At 46.3% G+C, this 19,615-nt stretch overlaps 1 protein-coding gene across 1 annotated transcript in view; it reads left to right on the top strand.

Annotated features, from left to right (window-relative positions):
- Positions 1 to 3,130: 3,130 nt before the first annotated feature.
- Positions 3,131 to 19,615, top strand: part of Hic2 (HIC ZBTB transcriptional repressor 2) — a 32,025-nt gene continuing 15,540 nt past the window's right edge. The window contains exon 1 of the mRNA XM_063226131.1: positions 3,131 to 3,266. The gene's annotated coding sequence lies outside the window, so the exon portion shown is untranslated. The remainder of the gene's footprint in view (positions 3,267 to 19,615) is intronic.

The raw sequence follows: 19,615 nt of genomic DNA, 5'->3' as shown, positions 1-19,615 counted from the left end.
TTCTCTTCTGAGGGTCTTGCTGTGTTGTTCAGGCTAGCTTTGAGTCTCTGGGCTCAAAGGGGCATCCTAACTCAGCCTACTGAGTAGCTAGGACATGGTTACACTAGGAAGAGATGTTATGTTTTAAGAAAATAATGGAGCTGGAGGTGTAGCTCAGTAGAGAGCAGTTACCCAGCATGCACAAGGCTCTGAGTTCAATCCCTGGTGTGTGTGGGGGGGGGACGGACATGCTGACAGGAGGATCATTATGAGTTCAAGACCAGCCTAGGCTACCAAGGAGCTCAAGGCTAGCCAGAACTGCACAGCAAGACGAAGACGAAGAAGACGAAGAAGATGAAGAAGACAAAGACGAAGAAGATGAAGAAGACGAAGACGACGAAGACAAAGAAGACGAAGAAGACGAAGACGAAAGAAGAAGAAAATATTGGCCAGGTGTAGTGTCACATGCCTGTAATCCCAGCACTTGGGATGGGAGACCCTGTTTCAAAAATAACAACAATGGGGCTGGGGATTTAGCTCAGCAGCATAAGAGCCTGCCTTGCAAGTGTGTGGTGAGTTCGATCCCTGGTACTAAAAGAGAAAAAGACAAAAAAAAAAAAAAAAAAAAAAAAAAAAAGAAAAAAGAAAAGAAAAGAAAAAATAGAAAATACTGAAGTATGCATATGTCTAAGAAAAATTTAAAAATCTAAAAATCCCATTCTGCAGAAACAACTTCTCTAGATACTTGGATGTATTTTCTTCAGTTGTTTCTCCACAAATCAATATTTTACATGCATCTAGCACACACAATTGTGTATTTTGCTTTTTCTTCTTTTTGGCTTAATAGCATTCACAAATACTTTTTTTTTTTTTTTTTGTATTTTTGTATTTTTGTATTTTTACCGGTACCAGGGATCGAACTCATGACTGCCTGCTTGCAAGGCAAGCGCTTATGCCGCTGAGCTAAATCCCCAGCCCCCACAAATACTTTTTTATGTCATTTTTTTAGAGTTTTTGTTTTTTTAAACTGTTGAGACAATGTTGTTAAATTCACCAGGCTGGCCTTGAGCTGCAGATCTTTTTGACTCAGTCTCTGAAGCATCTGGGATTACAGGTGTTTGCTACCACACCGAGTTTCTTTTTCACATTTCTAAATCATAAAATGCTCTTGCGGCATTTATGTAGGTAGCACACACTTATAATCCCAGCAGTCAGGCAGCTGAGGCAGGAGGTGGGTTGAAAGTTAGAGGGCTACATAGTGAGTTTAATGTCAGCCTGAACTACAAAACAAACAAAATTTTGTGTTGTTTTTTTGTCTGTCTTTAGGATGGAATCCAGGGCATTGGAATTGCTAGCCAAGCACCCTATCACTGCGTTAAATTCTGAAATTATAGTAATTTTTATTTTGGTAAGACAGTTCCCTCTTGTAGGTTTAATTGGTATTTTTTTTTTTTTTTTGTTAGAAGAGCAGTTGATGTTCAGCGTGATGATGCACACCTGTAATTCCAGCAGTCGGGAGGCTGAGGCAGGAGGATTGCTGCGAATTTGAGGCCCATCTGTGCTACAGAGTTCACAGCCAGCCTGAACTGCATAGTGAGGCCCTCTTTCAAAAAAGAAAAAAAAAAAAGTCTGGGTGGTTTGGCTCAGCAGCATAAGTTCCTATCTCACAAGCACAACGTCGTGAGTTTGATCTCCAGTGCAAAAAACACACACACAAATAAAACAAAACCACACACACATAAAAGAATAGTTGACATTTTTTCCGTAGTTCCCTCAAATAGTGAATCCTTTGCTGAACTCTATTTGTGGAATATCCCTTTTCTTCTTTTTGATGTCTCCTTTTCTACTGATGTTTGATATCTCCTGTTTTATCTATGTGTTCCTACAATTTGCAAGATGTTTCTAGGTTTCTTACTCTATTTTTTGGTCAGTACTGCACTGAATTGACTGCAGTAGCTTTCTAATTTAACATCTGTCAAAGCAAGTCTACCTCCATTTCTCTATTTTGTTCCCGAGGGTAAATGATAGCTGATTTTGGTTATTTACTCTCGTAAGTGAACTTGGAACCTTGTTAAAGTCTAAAAAATGTTCTGTTGGGATTACAGTAAGCCTATACATTGATTAGGAAAGAATGGGCGCACAATTAGTCTCTGTGATGAGTAACCAAATTGGGTTTCAATCTTGGGGAGAGGGACAACTTGCCTATAAAGCAGATGTGGGCTGCTATGGACTTCGATGACCTTAACAGTGATGTGTTCCCATGTTTAGTGTTCAAAGGAGAAAGAGGTCCAGTAAATTACTTCTCAGGGAAGTGGCCTTTGTCAGGCCAGTCCTAGCCCCTTGAGGCCACCTGATTTAAGGCCATAAGTGTGGGTCCCAGAGGGCTAGCCTGGGCGCGCCTTTTGACTTGGGGCCTAACGGGATCAGTGGCAAACGAACGGAAGGGGCTGGCTGCGTGAAGCCTGCTTGGGAATTCTGTGCCCACTGACTAAGTAGGGGTAGCCCAGGGGGTGTGCAGGGCTCTACGGGGGTTATCCGAGCCTGGGGTTACAAGGAGATCCCTTCTTTTCCGTCCCGAACAGCACTTTTCCCTGCAGCCCACATCACGGAGCCTGCAATCCTCAGGGACTGAGCCTTGGAGACTGGGGCCACTGCGGGGTCGCGGAGAAAGGTCACGAAGGGGTCGGGGAGGTGGGGCACGGGTCGCTAAGAGTCCCTGACCCGGGGAGCTAAGGGGTCAGGGTCAGACTCCAGAAGTTCAGCCTTGAGTTTGGTGGCTTGGCATGGGTGTCCGTGTGGGTGTCAGGTTCTCTATCTAGGGACTTATGCGGTTCGAATGTTTCCCAGGCTAAGTCGCAGTTTTTTTCTGGCTCCGCGGTTGGGGTCCCCGGCTACTCTCGCGCGCCCTCCCCCACGGTGCAGCAAGCCAGTCCCCTACCCCGCCCAGCTTCTCTAGGTTGGCGGACCGCTTGACGGCCCCAAACCAGTCCCTCAGACCTACCCCCAGTAGGCCCCGCCCAAGCCCCCTGGCCCCGCCCCGCCGCTCGCCCATTCAGATGTGGGTCAGGGGTGAGCGGGCGGCGCCGACGTCACAAGCTTCCAAGATGGCGCCGGGCGGGCGGCTGTGAGCAGCGCTCCGGGCGCGCTGGGCGGGGAGCCGAGCCGAGCCGGGCCGGCGGCGGGCGGACGGGGCGGGCGCAGGCAGTGCGGGCCGAGCGCCAAGAACAAGGGACCGTGGGCAGGGCCGGCCGGCCGGCGGGCAGAGCACCGCCGCCGACGCACACGAGGTGAGAAGCGGCCGGGCGCACGGGGGTCGCGGGCGGGGGCCGCAGGCCAGACGCGCCCCCGGGGAAAGGGGCGTGGGCGCGCGCTCGCGCTCGCCCGGGCGACGTGGAGTTGCGCGCGTGGGACGGCGCGCGCGCGTCAGCTGGGCCAGGTTGGGCGCACGCGGGACCCCTAAAGGGCTCGGGCTTTGTGCCCCGGGTGCCCCGTGCGCGGGGGGTGGCGCAGGCGGCGGGGAAACCGGGGTACAAAGCCCCCCGGGCTGCGCCAACCCCGGGTCGCGGAGTTGTGGAGCGGGGATCGGCGGGCGAGCGGGCGCCGGTTCTTTGTGCCTTTTCATTAGCAATCTAATCCGAACAGCGTCGGGCGAGCTGCGCTGCCTGACAGGCGGGCGGGCTCCCATTATGCAAACGGTCCTGCGCCCGCGGCTGCCCCTCGCTGGAGGATTTTGCGATTTCCCGAAATGCGACCCTTTTCCTCTTGCTCTGTTCCCTACGGGAAGACTGACTGAGCCAGGGAAAAAAGCAGAGTCGGGCCAGTCTCTGAGGCTGGTGGGCTCACTGCCCTGCCCCCAGATCTCTTGTAGGCAGTCGCTTGGCAGGAAGAGAGATGGGCTTGGGGGGAGGGGGTCGGCTGCCAGGGGGAAGGGACAGGCTGGTTAAGGGAGGGCGCTGAGGGGCCCCAGCTTGTCACTGTTTATCTTCCAAGATGGTTCATATTCACACAGGTCTGAGTGTGTGTGTTTGGGGGAAAATGCCTCTCCCCGGGGGGCAGTGACTTACGGAGAGGAGGGAATGAGGCCCGATAAAGCTCCAAGCGGCCCCACCCAGAACAGCCTGGGACAGCCAGGAGACCGAAGCCCTGTGTTGATTTTGACTGGCTGAAACGGTGTTAGAGTTATTTATCCATGTTTTCAATCACCCCTGGTGCCTCCAGTGTCTTTTCTAGTAGAATTGCCAAGCACATCTGGAAAGCTGTCTTCCTGGCCCCTCACCCCCCAACAGCAGGAGGGATGTAACCCAGGGAGGCCACCCCTCTGACATATGTGTTGGGGGGAGGAGGGGCAGAGACATGCCCACAGGAATCCTGTGTTAGTGGATTGTTGTAGACTGATGTGGTGATTGCTGTGCCACCCCTACATTGGGAGAAGGGGAGCTGACAGGTAGTGGGGGGGGGGGCAAGAACGAGGTTGAACTTGGGGCCACCAACCGGGGATTACGGATGGAGGGATGACATTGGTTTGCCCAAACCCAAATCTTTCCTTTTCTTGCATTTGTTGCTCCCTGGCTTTACTACTTTCCTTCCATTTCCATCTGTCAGTAAGTAGGCTCCCTTGGCCTTCAAGCAGACATTTTCTGGAACACAAGCCATGTGGCTCTCTGTAGTCCTGGCTCAACTGGAGCAGGGTTGCTGTACTGGTCTGAAAGAGATATGTGCCAGCCTGAGGCATCTAGAGACAAAGATGCTAGGTGAGATCGCTGGTTTAGTGGACTTTTACACATGGAGGGCATAGGAGGTGGATATTCAGGGGCTGAACTGACTCCTTTGGCCCAAGTTTGATGGAGTAGTATGGTTTTTTTTTTGATCGAGTAGTATGTAGCTCTGTTTGCAAGTGAACTTTCTGTTTGAGCAATTCAAGTTATTATGAAAATCTCTGGACCCTACTTGGTAGACTTGGCAGGTGGGAGGACTCTCTCCATATGCCTGCCCTGCCTTAAGGGTGGTCAGAGCTTCTCCAGCTTGAAGTGCTTTCCTTTGGCTCCTGATATGCTTTCTTTGGCTTCCTGCAGGCTAGTTTTAGGGTATTGTGGAATGCTTCTTGCCCAGCTTCTCTGATTCAGTGAATGCTGCTGTGTGCCCAGAATTTCTCCCTGCAGTGCTTCCCTGCCAGTTGTTGGGACTTGCAGATTAGTCACTGAGCTTTTACGAGCGATTCCTGAAAAGAAAAATCTCCCTCTGGTTGCTGGCTCTGCGTAAAGGAAGAAACAGCCTGAGGGAGTCTGGTCTTTAATTAAAGCAAAACCGAAATGATTGCTGTAGTTACTGGAAGGAGAAGAAAAGGCACAGGTGAGGCAGAGGTGATGCCTACTGTCCTGCAGAGTACCTCCTCTGGGAGCAGGTAGGCAGGATGTCCTCGCTCTCTGATCTTGGCCAGCAGCCCAGCCTTCTCCACAAGCTGCAGTCCAGGATTAATCCTCACATAGTGTTTTCTTTCCATAGATCAGATTTCTCATTTTGTTAATAAGCACAGCCTCCGATGCACTTGAAGTCAGCTGTTGTGGACTAGGAGCAATAGGGTTTTGCGTTATTGAGCTGCTGGGCCTGCTGCCTTCCTTAGGAGTCCTTGTGGTCTGTCAGGGTCCTATTGGAGGGGGTGGGGTAGGAGAAGTGTAGTGCCTTTTAGTCAGCAGTTAGCCCCTGGAGAAGGGCTGGCTGGGCAGTTCTGGAGTGAGGAAGGAATAAAGTTCAGTTTACCCAGAGAACCTGTGCTTTTGCCTTTTTTGCTGGGCTTGTTGGCCTTGAGCTGTCAGCCCCACCCCATACCTGCTCTTGCCCACTGCTGCTGAGGGCCACTACTCACAGAACCTGATCACTGGGAGGTGGCAGCACTTCTTCCTTAGCTGCAGCTGCTGGCCTGTTCTCAGGAAGAAGTAATCAGGTTCCTCTCCTCCTGGCACCTTGGAACCTAGCTGAGTAGGGATCCCTGCAAGGCTGCAAGGGGAGACTGGACTTGGTCTGGAAGTCTGGAGTGTAATGCCGGCTCTGTAGTTTACTTTCCTTGTGACCTTGGACAGTGATTAACTCTTTCCACCTTAGTGTCCTCACATCTAAATGAGAACAGAATTTGAGTTCACATCCACGTTAACCTAGGGAAGACAGACAGGCAAAATGATTATAAGACATGGTGATAAGGACTGGCACAGGCACACTGCTGATCCTGAGCTGGAAGAAAGCCCTGGATGCCATACTGCAGTTGTTGCCCTGGAGGTGAGCAGTTTTGGTTAGGGAGTGGCTGACTGCTCTGGGTTTTCAAAGGCAGTGACAGAATGAAGGATAAGATAGAGAAGATCAGGAGACCATCAGAAACATGGACTCACAGATGTGTCAAGAAGCCAACTCAGAGCTGGGTGTGGTGGTACGTGCCTGTAATCCCAGCACTTGGGAGGTTGAGGCAGGAGGATTGCCACCCTAAACTTCATAATGAGATCCTGTTTCAAAACAAAACATTAAATTAAAAAAAAAAAAAAATGAAGCCAACCCAGGCCACTGCCTGGCAGGCATGTGCAAGGCTCTTGTGAGCTTTTTATCATTCAGCCATGTTTTCTGAGCACAAAGTCAGTGCTTCTTGGCCCCTGTGGCTAGACTAAGTCTGTGGGTTTCTGCCCTCTAGTAGTCACAGACTTGGACTGTGTACTACTGGATGAGCTTTAAGACAGGGTTACAGGGTGCACACTTGTGAGGTCTCTCCTCCCCACAATCCTTCCAGTTCAGCGTGATTCTTAACAGACAGTAAATGAGACTGGGAGGTTAAATAACTTACTGACACTGGAGGGTAAATGCCTTTGACTCCAAGAGTCTTGAGTCTGTGAAAGCCTATATAATGTGGTATCTGGAGAGATTTGGGATCCTGCCAAGGGGCAAAGAGCCCCTTTCCCAAGATAAGTCCTAGTTCCTGGTTAGGGGCTTCCAAACAAGCCTGTCCAGTTTGAGTCTGCCTGGCACCACCAGGATTTGCTTCCTGCTGGGAGAGGCCTTGCCCTAAGGCTTAGGGACCTGGGCTGGGGGAGGGCTCTGAGGAGGGACAGCCTGCCTTGAGCCCAGGTTTAGCCAGGAGTGGCAAAGCAAGAAAAGCTGGTGGGGGTGGGGTCATGGGGATGGGCCCTTAGCTTGATAAGAAAGGGAAGGCCATGAGCTGATTTCAAGCCCCACCACAGCCTAGAAAGGAAGGGCCCTGAGAGAGGTGTGGCTGGCTGGACTGAGTCTCAAGAGTGACCCCAAGAAACTCCCTGGGACTTGGAAGAGGCTCTCAGGTTTGATGGAACCCGTCCTCTTGACCGATCAACTCCCATGTTTTTCTTGGTAATGTTTGTATTTGTAGTTTGTATGCATGTGGGTGGGAGATGTGTGGCTTTGGGCTTAGAGCAGAGAAACTTGGAGGTCCTTCCAGCCTCTTACTATCCTTTCCAAGATGAGAAGACGAAGACCTGGTTGCTCCTTGTGAGATGGTATTACCTAGTAGGTACTTGGTTCCTGTTCACAGGGTGTGAGTGAGGAGGGGTAATGTGGGATATGGAAAAGGATGTTCCCACCAGTTTCCCTCCATCCATCTCATCCTGTGGTGATTCTAAGAGTGATGAAGGAAAAGTTTCAGTGAGGTGGTTAGTTTCAGGTGGGATTTGGCTTGTGGAGAAGGAAAACACTGTTGGCTCTAGTATGGGGGTGACAGTTATGCAGAATTGTCTCAGGCCCTCAGGCTTCATTCCTGGGGGCACCTCTAGGTGAATGGATTTTTGAGAAAGTGTGGGAAAGGGCCACACATGTTTCCACACTGGGGCCTGAGCCCATGTAGCCTCTTTATCTCCTAGTTGTGAGCTCCTTAAAGGAGAAGACCCTGAAGCAGTTCTATGGCTTCTGCATCTCCCTTACCCAGCCTGCTTGGTGAGTCCTCATTCGAGGAAGAGTGGGGCCTGGGACCTCTGTGGCAAGGGCCTGTGAGGACACAGCAGGGCTTTTCTGGTCAGTGGGCACAGCCTGCACATCCATTGTAGTTGCACACCTGTTGCCCATGCCATCCAGCTCTCATAGTTGTCAGGCTGTACCTCACGTTTCCCGGGAGCCAATACATCTCAGGTAGGTGCAGGCACCTCCATCTCCTACCATCAGCAAGATGTAGCCAGTGCTGTGAGCCAGTGCTCCAGCAGTGTTACAGCTTTGTTGATAACAGAGACCAGTCAGAGTGAGGCTGATTTGACCAGTGTTGTGACCTGGGGTGGTGACTGCTTTACTTTAAGGGTCCAGTGAGACAGGCAGTTAACCCACTGGACGAATGGAGAAAATGTTAGGCTTATTGTCTGTTAGTTACCAAAGGAGCTTCAGGTGCAGAAGAGTGAGCACTGGACTGTGTGTACTGAGAGGGCTCTTTCTGAGAGGTCCTCTGGAGAACTGCCTTGGTCCCTCAGCACCAGGACTCAGTCTGACCAGCTCTTCAGCTTGGATTTTGTTTCTTGGGTACTTTCTTTTCTTTCTTTGTCTTTTTCATTTTTATTGGTACCGGGAATCGAACTCACGACCACCTGCTTGCAAGGCAGGTGCTTATGCCGCTGAGCTAAACCCCCAGCCCCCTTGGGTACTTTCTTGTGTTCCCATTAGCCTCTGTGTAGACTGATAGGTGCTTTGGATTCCTTATGGCTCCCTGACAAGTTGTCTGTGGCCACAGCCAAAGTGTGACTGGGCAAGACTCTTTGACCTGGATGTACCTGGCATACGAGAGATTGGTCCTTGAGGTTTGTTTCCTGGACTGTTACCTGGGCAAGGTGTGTAACCCCACTACTAAGGGACAGGGAAGAAAGAATGGGAGGCAGAAGGTGTCGGAGATTGAGCTATAAGTATGACCTGGGTTAGCTTGCCTACTTTTGGTGGTACAGAGTAACGGGCTGTCCTGGGGTTTAGTTTGTATCTGCTGACGCAGCTTTTCATGCAGTGGAACTGAGGGCTTTGGATGTGGTATGACTCAGGTAGGAAATAGGGTCATTTAGAAGAGAAGGTACCTTGAGATAAGAGTGAAGGATGTGTGTGGGGACTGAGGAGAAAGGGGGCGATAGGGAGTAAGGAAGAGTGACCTGTTGGCTCATGACTTCTCTTGTGCTATATACATCTTTGCAGATTAAGTGGCTGGGCCTTGGGGTTTGATCTTGGAAGTGAATAGTTTTGTTTTTTGTTTTTTGTTTTGTCTTTTTCCCTTTTATTGGTAACAGGGATTGAACTTACGACTGCCTGCTTGCAAGGCAGGCGCTGGAAGTGAGTAGTTTTGACAGTGGATATCTGCCTTAGTCCTTTTTTTGCTTCTTTACCTCTGCCCTCCTGAGGGCCTCATGGCCATTCCATTTTGCAGAAAAACGCTTACGATTTCTGCCTAGGAACTTCACTTGAAAATGAGGAGGATTCTGCAGAGTTCCTGACAAAATAGAGTGGTACTTGGGTTCAAAAACTTGATTCTTTCCACAATTTTGGTCATAAATTGAGTTGAATGAGAACCAAATCAAATTCAGTGATTAGGTTCAATGTTGACTATATGTGGAAATTCGATTTGGTTCTTCTCCAGTTCAGAATCATGGAGAGAATTGAGTTCATGAACTGAGGTATCACTATAATAGTAGGGTAGTGATGGAAGAGGGTGGCATTCATTTTGGGCTCTTATTCTGTGCTCAGCCTTTTGGTAGGGCTTTATACTTGGATTTAGTCCTCAGCACATACCTATAGGGTCCTGATCATTTTATCAGTCTCTATTGTACAAGTGGCTCAGAGAGGCTAGGAAATGAGTGTAGTTCTGACAGGTGTGCATGGAAACCTTGAACATTTTTGTTTGTTTTGAGACAGTCTTGCTATATAGTTCAGACTGGCCTTGCACTCACTTTATAGCCTGATCTTGAGGCTGATCTTGAACTTGCAACTATCCTCTTGTTTCACCCTCCTCACTTGTGCTGGGATTACAAGTGTGTGCCACCACATCCGGCTTTAAAATGTTTTTTGATTTTTTGTATTGGGAATAAAACTTAAGACCTTGCACTTGCCAGGCAAGCATTTGTGTTACTGAGCTATGTTTCTGGCCTTGAACATAATTGTGAAGGCTCGTTTTTTCTGAGTGATGCTTGGGCTGGAGGACAACTGAGGTTTCCTTTTTTTTGAGGCAATGTCTCACTGCAGTTCAGGCTGGTCTTGGGTTCACTTTGTAGCGTAGGCTGGTTGCCAATTTGGCAATGATCCTCTTGCCTCAGCCTCCCAAGCACTGGGATTACGGACATGTGCCACCATGCCCGACTTTTTCCTGTTTTTTTTTTTTTTTTTTTTTTTTTTTTGTACCGGCAATTGAACTCAGAACCTTGCACTTGCCAGGCAGGCAATGTGCCACTGAGTTATATTCCCAGACCCTGAGGTTTTTTCATTATTAGTTTTTGAGATACTCTTGCTGTTTCTCAGACTGGTCTCAAACTCCTGGCCTCAAGTGATTCTTCTTCCTCAACCTCCCTATAATAAGTAGCTGGGACTGTAGCCCTCACCATTGCACCTAGTTTGAGGTTTTCATTTTGAGTGGATTTTGTAGCTGGAGAGTGTTCCCTTTTGGGTCCCAGCTTATTCCCAAGGACCAGAGGGCAGAGGAGGGGGCTTTTTGGGACATCTTTATCCTTCTTCAAAGCTAATTCCCCTCTGGCATATCAGAAGCTTGTGCTCCATGGAAACATGTGTCTTTGTTGACCACCTCCAGGAGAGGCCTGTAGGGATGGTCTGGGTGTTGCAGGGAATTCAGAGCTGAGCACCTCCCCTCCTCCTGTTGCTATTCTCTCAGTGTGGGCGAATGAGAGGGACAGCTGCTGGTGGGGGGGGGGTCGCCATGGATGGGCTCGGCAGGTCAGAGCAAGGAGGGGAGGACCAAGCCATAGTCTCTAAAGTGCCACAAGTGCTCTTGTGCTGGGACTGGGTTTAGTTGCCCTTTGGCTGTGGTAGGTGAACCTGAGGCTCAGAAGGCCAGGTGTGAGCCCCAGGCAGCCCCTGTGCAGGCTGAGGGGAGGGGATTGTTTCCAAAGTCCCACATTCCATGCATGTGTTGACGCTGATAAGGGCAGCAGGGCTGGCTTAGCAGCTTTGGCAGGAGGGGACTTTGACTTCATGCCCCCAGCAGGCAGCATGCACATCCTACTTCCTGATAGAAACCCTCCCCCATGGATCCCTTCTGCCTCCAGGTGCACATGACCCACGTCCACAGCCTGGGGAGGCAGGGCAGGGGCAGCATTGCTGTCTGTGAGTTCTCAGGCCTCTGGAGATCTCTGAATAGCTTCTGCTGGCTCTCCCTTTTCCATTTTAGAGTATTTGGAGATGCTGGCTCTGTTTTTGTTTTGTTTTTTGGGTGGTACTGGGCAATGAGTACAAGGTCTTCACACTGAACTACATCTAGCCCTAGCCCTTTTTTATTTTTTTAAAAATTTGTTTATTTTTTTGAGACATGTTATGTAGTTAAGGCTGGCCTTAAACTCACTATGAAGATCAGGATGGCCTCAAATTCATGGCTGTCCTCCTTCAGCCTTCCAAAGTTTCAAAAGTTTTGAAACAAAAAGCAAGAAACCAAAATAAAACAAAAGTTTTGAAACAGTCTTATTCAGTCACCCAAGCTAGCCTTGAACTTGTGATCCTCTTGCCTCAGCTTCCCAGAGGGTTTACAGGCATGTGCTGTTACCCCTGGTTTGTAGATGCCATTTGAAATTATATTTCCTTTTATTTGCTTAAAATTTGTTGCTTTAAGTAACAAATCCTGGCTCCTTGAACAGGATTCCAGTGTTTTCTTGGAAAGAGGGCTTGGTTGTCAAACATCTTTCCAGACCAATCATCCTCTTTGAGATTCATTTTCCTTCCCTGTAGAATGAGTTAGAAATATGGGACCGTGCATAGCATCTGTTCTCTTTTTTTTTTTTTTTTTTTTTTTTGTCTTTTTCCTTTTTTTTTTTGGTCTTTTTCCTTATTTATCGGTACCGGGGATCGAACTCATGACTGCCTGCTTTTAAGGCAGGCGCTTATGCCGCTGAGCTAAATCCCGAGCCCCATCTGTTCTCAAAGCATCTGTTCTCAAAGAGTGGGACCTCTTCTAATAATTTTGAATTATTTTATAATATTTTTGGTCTTTGTCCCAGGTTAATACTCACTGTGTGGCTGGTATACACCCTCCAGTCATTTCCTCCACTGTCAGCCAGTGTCTGGGCTGAGATTACTCATCTGACATGTGTCTGAGGGGAGGCAGTAGAGGTGATTAAATATTAAATCTCAACCCTTGAGAGCACAACTTCTTAGTATTTCGTGCGAAGTGGGAAAGTCCCCTCCTGCCAAAAACAAAAACAAACAAAAAACCAAAACAGTGAGCATCTCCAAATACTCTAATGCAAGGGGCCCTTCTGTCATAGATTCAGGTACAACGATGTATCCAGGAAAAGTGCTTCTCGTTTGAACTGGGAGCTAAGCTAGTTGCTTTTTCTTGTGAACATTTCTTATGCCTGAAAAGATTCCTTACAGAAAAGTGTGCTTGGAGAATTTGTGTGACATTTTCTCGAAAATGAACAAAGTGAATCTGTCCTTTAAGGAAAACTTTTTTTTTTTTTTTTTTTTTTTGGTTAACAAAAATTTTGAACTCTTAAGAGGAAAGTCAGAATGTTGTGTTCATCATCATGGGCCCCGCATTTAGACATCTTTGATGAGTAGTGAGGACAGGCATGGTGGTGCACTCCTGTAATCTCAGCACTCTGGTGGACTGAGGCAGGAGATAATTTAGATTTAGTGAGATCCTGTCTCAAGACAAAAAATAAAAAAGGACTGGAGATTTGGCTCAGTGGGAAGCTTTACCACCCCCAGGCCCCACCCCAATTGTGATAGTAACTCATGGAATTTCTTTTGATTTTATCATTGTATAATGAAATGAGACAAATTTGTAAGAACTGATTAACTCAATCAACAGTTTTTTTCCCAAATGACCAATGATTGATGACGTAGTATATTATTTTTTTATAGGTTTGTTTGTTTGTTTTGGGGTACCAGGGATCAAACTCACGACCTTGTACTTGCAATGCAAAGCAAGCCCTTATGGTGTTGAGCTAAATCCTGGGCCCCAGTAGTATATTCTTATAATCCCAGCTACTTAGGGGGCTGAGGTGGGAAGGTCAGTTGAGTTTGAGGCTGGCCAGGACAGCATGTTTTTTTTGTCTAAAAAAAACAAAAAACAAGGGGCTCACTGGTAGAAAATTTCAAGCATGGTCACAGCCCTGAGTTCAATCTTCTCTACTACTAAAAACAAACAAACCAAAACTGACACTAAACCAAAACAGAACAAAAACCCTGTGGATTTTGGTGTAGCCAAATAGTCACTAATATATTAGATTCTGAATTGCACCTTTTAAGATTCTTTATCACACTTTAGTATAGTAACAAAGAAACTAGGCTAGGGGCATAGCTTGTCATAGACTGCTTGCCTAGTGGGTGTGAGGTGCAGAGTTCAAGTTCCAGCATCAGAAAAAAAAGACATAACCATAATTAATCAAAAAAAAAAAAACAAAAAAAAAACAAGGTAAACATAACATATCCCTGTAGTTGAAGTACTCTGGAAAGCAGGAAGATTGTAAATTTAAGCCCAGATTAGGCAGGCAACTTAGTTTGAGACCCTCTCTCAAAAATAAAAGATGAACTGGGGATATAACTCAGAAGATCCTGGGTTTAGTCCTCAGCATTGCAAAAACAAACTAAAACAAAACAAAAGAAACTCCAGAGCTGGATTATGAGTGTGTATGTCTGTAATCCCAGGGCTCTGGGATGCTGAGATAGACAGAAGGATTGTAAGCTTAAATCCCACCTGGGCAACTCATTGAGTTGTCTAAAAGCGAGTAAGTAAAAAGGACTAGGAATATAGCTCAGTGATAGAGTGCTCATGTTGACATGAACTAGATTTATTGTTGATATTTTAAATAAATTTTTAAATCAGTTTTTTAAAGCATAGTAACTAGAACAGTGATATATGTGGGCATAATAATATCAAATACAGTAACAGAAGCCACATAAGAGAAAAAGTTTATTTAATTTTTAAGAATGTTAAAAATACGATTTTGGAACAGTGATGAAGGAGGGCACTCTGCCACCTTATCTGGATTTTGTATATTACTTCATCTTATCTCTTAACCTTAGGTCTTCCTGACTGGCATTTGCTCACCAACAGATGCTTCTGAATCTACCAGTGGTGCTGCTGATTGGGACCGGGGCCCTTGATTTTGTATTCTACTCAGTGGGAGTCTGGGTGGGCAGGAGGGAGATACGTAGATGGAAGGATAGAAGCACCTTAGCAGTTAATGTACTACTCTTCAAGGACAGGTGAAAACATATGTGGGTTTTGATGAAAAGGGACTCAAAGGGAAAGGTCTTCCCATTGGAGGACACATCTTGTAGGGCTGAACTGTGGAAAGAGCCAAGTGGGCTTGGTCCCCTCAGGGGAGAGTCTCTTATGCCAGGTAAGAGCATAGACTTTATCCCAGGTATCAGGATCCATTGAAAGATTTAAGCAGGAGAGTGACTTGCTGGATGTTTGTGAAAGATAACTCAGGATTGATTGGACTTGAAATCAGAGAGGGCAGGAACCTGGAGGGATGCACAGGGAAGTCAGTTCTAGATTTGGTTCAGGGAGAGATTGAGGAAGAAAGGAACCCAAGTCTTTGCATATGTTAGGACCTTGCACATACCACTGAGTTATATATTTTAGACTTTGATTTTTTTACTTAGAGGGGCCTTGACTGTTGCTCCATTGCATCTAGTCCTTGGGAGAATGCCTAGGATTTTCATGTCCTGGGCAGCTCCTATTGGGTTAGCCATGCCTATTGTCCTGATTTCTTTTGCTTTGTATTTGTGAGGACAGGGCGATAAATTCTGGGTTATTTCCTGTGGGAACTGAGCCCTTTAAAGCCCTCATCTGTGTGTTGTTGCTGCAGTTGTCCAATACTGTGGCCCTGAAGAATTTACTGGGTCTCTGGATCAGGTGATCTCTTGGGTGGTGGCAAGAGGGAGGTACTTTGGGAGGGTTCCTCAGCTTTACCTTCTTGGGTCTTCTTTGGATCTGGAATGCCCCCTCACCCCTTTTGGGACTTCTGCACAGAGTAGGGGCTCAGTGTCCTTTGTATACCTAGTGATTAAGTTCTAAACAGTTATTTACAAAGATAATAACCAGATAGTATAAATTACATATATATGCATACACATTTTAAATGAGAATAGTGGAAAATCTACTATGCAGTCTGTAGTGGGTGTCTTACTAATTAGTACCCCGGCTCTCCATCAAGTAAGGAACAGCCTTCCCCAGTCCCTTAGACATCCACATACACTTCTTACCCCCCCCTCATAAAGCCCACCACTCTTCTGAATTGTAAGTTAACCCTTGCCTAGCTTTTCTTTGTCATTTCCTGCAACTGTCTGGATTCTAAAACACCCAATGGCTTGTTTTACCTGATTTATGCTCCACATACATAACCCAGCACTGCATACCCCGGAGAGACTGACTGCTGTGTGAGTACCAGTAACTATTTTCTATGTTCCTGTCCTCCACTTAAGACTTCTGTGATAGTACTATTCTGCACATAACCACATGTCCTACCCTGAGTGACCATTTGAGTAGTTTTCAGTTTTTATTTGTTTTTTTTATCGGTACTGGGGATCGAACTCACGACCACCTGCTTGCAAGGCAGGTGCGTATGCCGCTGAGCTAAATCCCCAGCCCCTTAGTTTTTATTTTTGCTGTCTCCTGAGTAGCCCATTTTTCACCCTTGAGTTATGCCCCTGTAGAGTTAAATGCTTTTTATTTTCTGTCTGTAAACTGTTTCTTTAATGCTAAACAATCTTCCTGCACCACTGATGTTCAGTTTAAAAGTACTGTAGAGTGAAACTGAACATTCTTGCCCTACCCAAGTCCAAGTGGATGTCCAATTCCTGTGTGGGAGCTGTCAGCTTCTTAGACCTTTTCAAGTTACTTGCTGGACAGGTGAGACTTCTTTATAAATTGTCACACCTGAAGGCTTTTTGTGTCCCAGGATCATAGATTATAGTATTTTCCACAGCAGTTCTCTAATTTTACCTATTTTCTAGCCAAGTGTGGTGGCACATGCATGTAACCTCAACTTTCAGAGGTGGGGGCAGGAGGATTGTAGTGAGTTTGAAACCAGCTTGAGACCTTGTTTACAAAAAAACATTGTTTTCAAAAATTTTTTTGTTGGGTGCCTAAGGTATCTTTAACTTGACAAACACCCCACCACCACCACCCCCGCCCGCCCACCAATTTGGAGTAAAAAATTTGATCTCTGATCTTTGGCTGTATCTTCTGAACCATTTTGTTTGAGGAACTGGAGACTTGTGGGGTGAATTACCTATGTAGAACTGTGTGGGCTGCTTCCTTCTCTCTAGCATTTTGCTTTAACCTCAAATTTTTGAGGTCCTTCTCCATTTTCTTCTTGGCTTCCTTCCTTTGGTGTACCAAGATGGCTTGTTTGAAGAACTTGCTGGGTTCTTTGGTGCCCGTTCTGCCCAGGTCTGAGTTTCCTGTTCTCTTCTGGGTTTCCTTTCAGGATCTGAGAGACCCCTGTCCCACTCCCAGTGTAAGACTCTAAGGTGATTTAAAGAACATCTTTTGGGTAGTTTTCATCTTATAGTGGCACACTGAAGTCTGGTCCTAAAAAAAGATTTTCAAGTGGTCTCAAGGTTTCATGTGAATTCCCTCTTCAGGACTGACACTCTTGGACTTTTGACACTTTGCCAGCTTCGTGCAGGGATTCTGCCTCTTGTTTTGTGGTTGTGTTAATATTTAAAGGTTCAGGGATGGTCACTGGAAGGGGTCTACTTGGTAGACAGTTATCCAGAAGGTGTCTGTGTACTGTGTGGGATTGAAATGCAGCCTATGGAGAAGGAGTACACAGCTCCAAGAATTCAGTAAAAGTGAACATGCTTGTGTAACCAGCATTCAGATTGACAAACAAACCCAGAACCCTACTGTGTACCCTTTGTAGTCTTCTGATGCTCTTCTTCTTAGCCAGTGCTGGATTAGTAATGCCTGTGTTTGAAATTACATAAAGGAAACTGTATCTCATGGTTCCTTTGGATTTGGCTTGTTTTTCCAGTAGTATATTTGAGAGATTTATCTACCTTTTGTTGAGTAGAAGTGACACCAAATTAATCAGCTGTTTTTGACCTATAAACAGCAAATTTCATGTCATTCAATCTAACTATGTGGTGCAGTGATTCTCTTGCCTTGGCTTTATGAGTAGCTGGGATTACAGGTGTGTGCTACTGTGCTAGCCATTCCTAGTGTTATTTTTAAATAGATCCATATCTTTCACATATGAGAATTTAAAAAAATATTGATGGTAAATAAAATCCTGTCATTACTGTTTGCCATGGAATTTTTTGTTTTTGTTCTTGCTATTCAAACAAAAGACTCATGAGATGCATGACCAGAGGATTACGCTGCTGTGCAACAGGCACTAGTTTTTAATACCAGCTTGTCACAGACCTTTTCCATGCCTGGGCAGGAGTGAAGGGTTGGCAGCCACTGTTTTCTTGGAGGGAAACTTCTGTATACTGGGGAGTGGTTCATCCAAGTTTTTTGGTCATTGGAATATTTTCTTTTATAATGTAATGATAGGGTTTTTGTTTTTAATTCTTTAGAGTCTCTGGTTGACACAATAAATTGTTAGCTACCAGGATTGGTTCTGAGATTGGGAAAGTGGAGAGTCTGGCTCTTGGAGCCGTGGGCTAGGCAATTGCAGCTCTGTGACTCACCTGTGAGATGTGCTTCCCTTTGGGGCTCAGTTATCTCATTGGAAGGATGTCTTCAGGCAGATGAGATGATCATGATAGTCTCTTTCAGCTGAGTGACCCAGATATCCCTGTGCCCTTTTAACTCTGCGTGTGGAATTTCCACCTATTTATGCTATGCTGTCATTGCTTTTGCTTCTTCTTTTCTTCATGGATCTCTATCTCTGTTTCTGTCTCCCCTTCACCTCTTTTTGGTATTAGAGATTGAACTCACATGCTAGGCAAGTGCTCTAGCACTGAGTTACACCCCCATCCTGCTGTTTCTCTATCCATTGTCTATACCTCTTCTCTGATAGGGGTTTGTTTTCCAGAAACCTTCCTCCAACCTGTGACCACTGTCTTGGTTCCAAGGTATCTGGACCTCAGTGTCTCATGTTCTAGGTCTAGCACTTAAGGGTTAACACTAGCTGGGATTTTTGACCTTGCTGGTAAATATCTTCTGCTTTGCGTTTTTTCTTCATTTGATGTTCCTCAGTTGAGCACTTTTTGCTTGTAGAACATTAGACTTTCCCTCAGGAGGCTGAGGCAGGAGAATTGTTGTAAGTTCAAGGTCAAACTGGACTATGAGCTCAAAGGGCCAGCCTGAATTACATAGTGAGACACTGTCTCAAATCCCACCACCACCCCCCAATAAAAAGAAAGGAAAAGAGAACACTGTGCTTTCCAAGCAGTAAAAGGCTCATGTCCCAGCCAACGCTTCTCATATTGAGTACACATTGTTTTTCCAAGGACTAAGATGCAATGTCTGGTCAGTAGCTCTTGAGTGGGACCTGAGTGGTTTTTTTTTGAAACAGGGTCTTGCTATGCAGTTCCAACTGGCCTTGAACTTACTTTGTAGCCAGGCTGGTCTCAAACTTGCAGTGATCCTCCTCCCTCTGCCTCCTGAGTGCTAGGATTACAGGTGTGTGCCACCATGTCTGCAAACGTCTTCATTTGTAAAGAGTTCCTAGGTGATGTTATTGCTGGTCCTTAGGCCACACCTACTAGCAAGAAGTAGAGAGTTTGGGGCCATAGATGCCTCTGGGAAGCACATACTGGACTGTCTTGTCTCTCAAGTTTCCACTTTGTCTTTGCCTGGGAGGGGTGACAGGTACTTCCTGCTCTGCTGTCTGCCAGCTTCTTGGTGCTGCTGTACTGTGGTTCCCTGTGAGTCTTTTAGCCATACCTCAAGCCGCTCCCAGCAGATCAGGCCAGTGTAGGCATAGAGTTTCAAGGTAAACCTGCTTCTTCTAATACTCATTATATTCTTCAATTATTTCCAGTCTTCAAGTATCTCTCCTACAAAGCGTGCGCAGCATCAGCAGAGGAAATCTAACTGCAGGTCCCCATGATCATCCTGGTACAACGCATTACGGACTTCAAAGCCAGGAGTGTGTGGGATATATGGTACATACCTGTAATCCCAGCTACCTGGGAGTCTGGGCAGGATTGCAAGTTTTAGTTTGCCAGGGCAATATAATAAGACCCTATGTCAAAATAAACATTTTTTTTTGAGCTGGGCGTGGTGGCTCATGTTTGAGACCAGCCTGGAGTGGGAGGATTGTAAGGCCAGCCTGAACTGCATAGTGAGACCCTGTCTCAAAAAAAAAAAAAAAAAAAAAAAAAACAAAAAAACAAAAAAACAAACAAAAAAAACCAAAAAACAAAAAACAATTTTTAAAAGACCAGGAATATATCTCACTGTCAGAGTACCTAACTAGAGTGTAGGAGACAATAGATTTAATCCTTAGCATCACAAAAGAATAAAGACAGGTATTCT

Source organism: Cavia porcellus, unplaced genomic scaffold, assembly GCF_034190915.1.
Source record: "Cavia porcellus strain 051 isolate PalLab524CR breed Dunkin Hartley unplaced genomic scaffold, mCavPor4.1 scaffold_16, whole genome shotgun sequence".
In the NCBI taxonomy this organism is placed as follows: Eukaryota; Metazoa; Chordata; class Mammalia; order Rodentia; family Caviidae; genus Cavia; species Cavia porcellus.
Note: the sequence above shows the minus strand (reverse complement) of the source record. Positions and strands in the feature narration are given on the sequence as shown.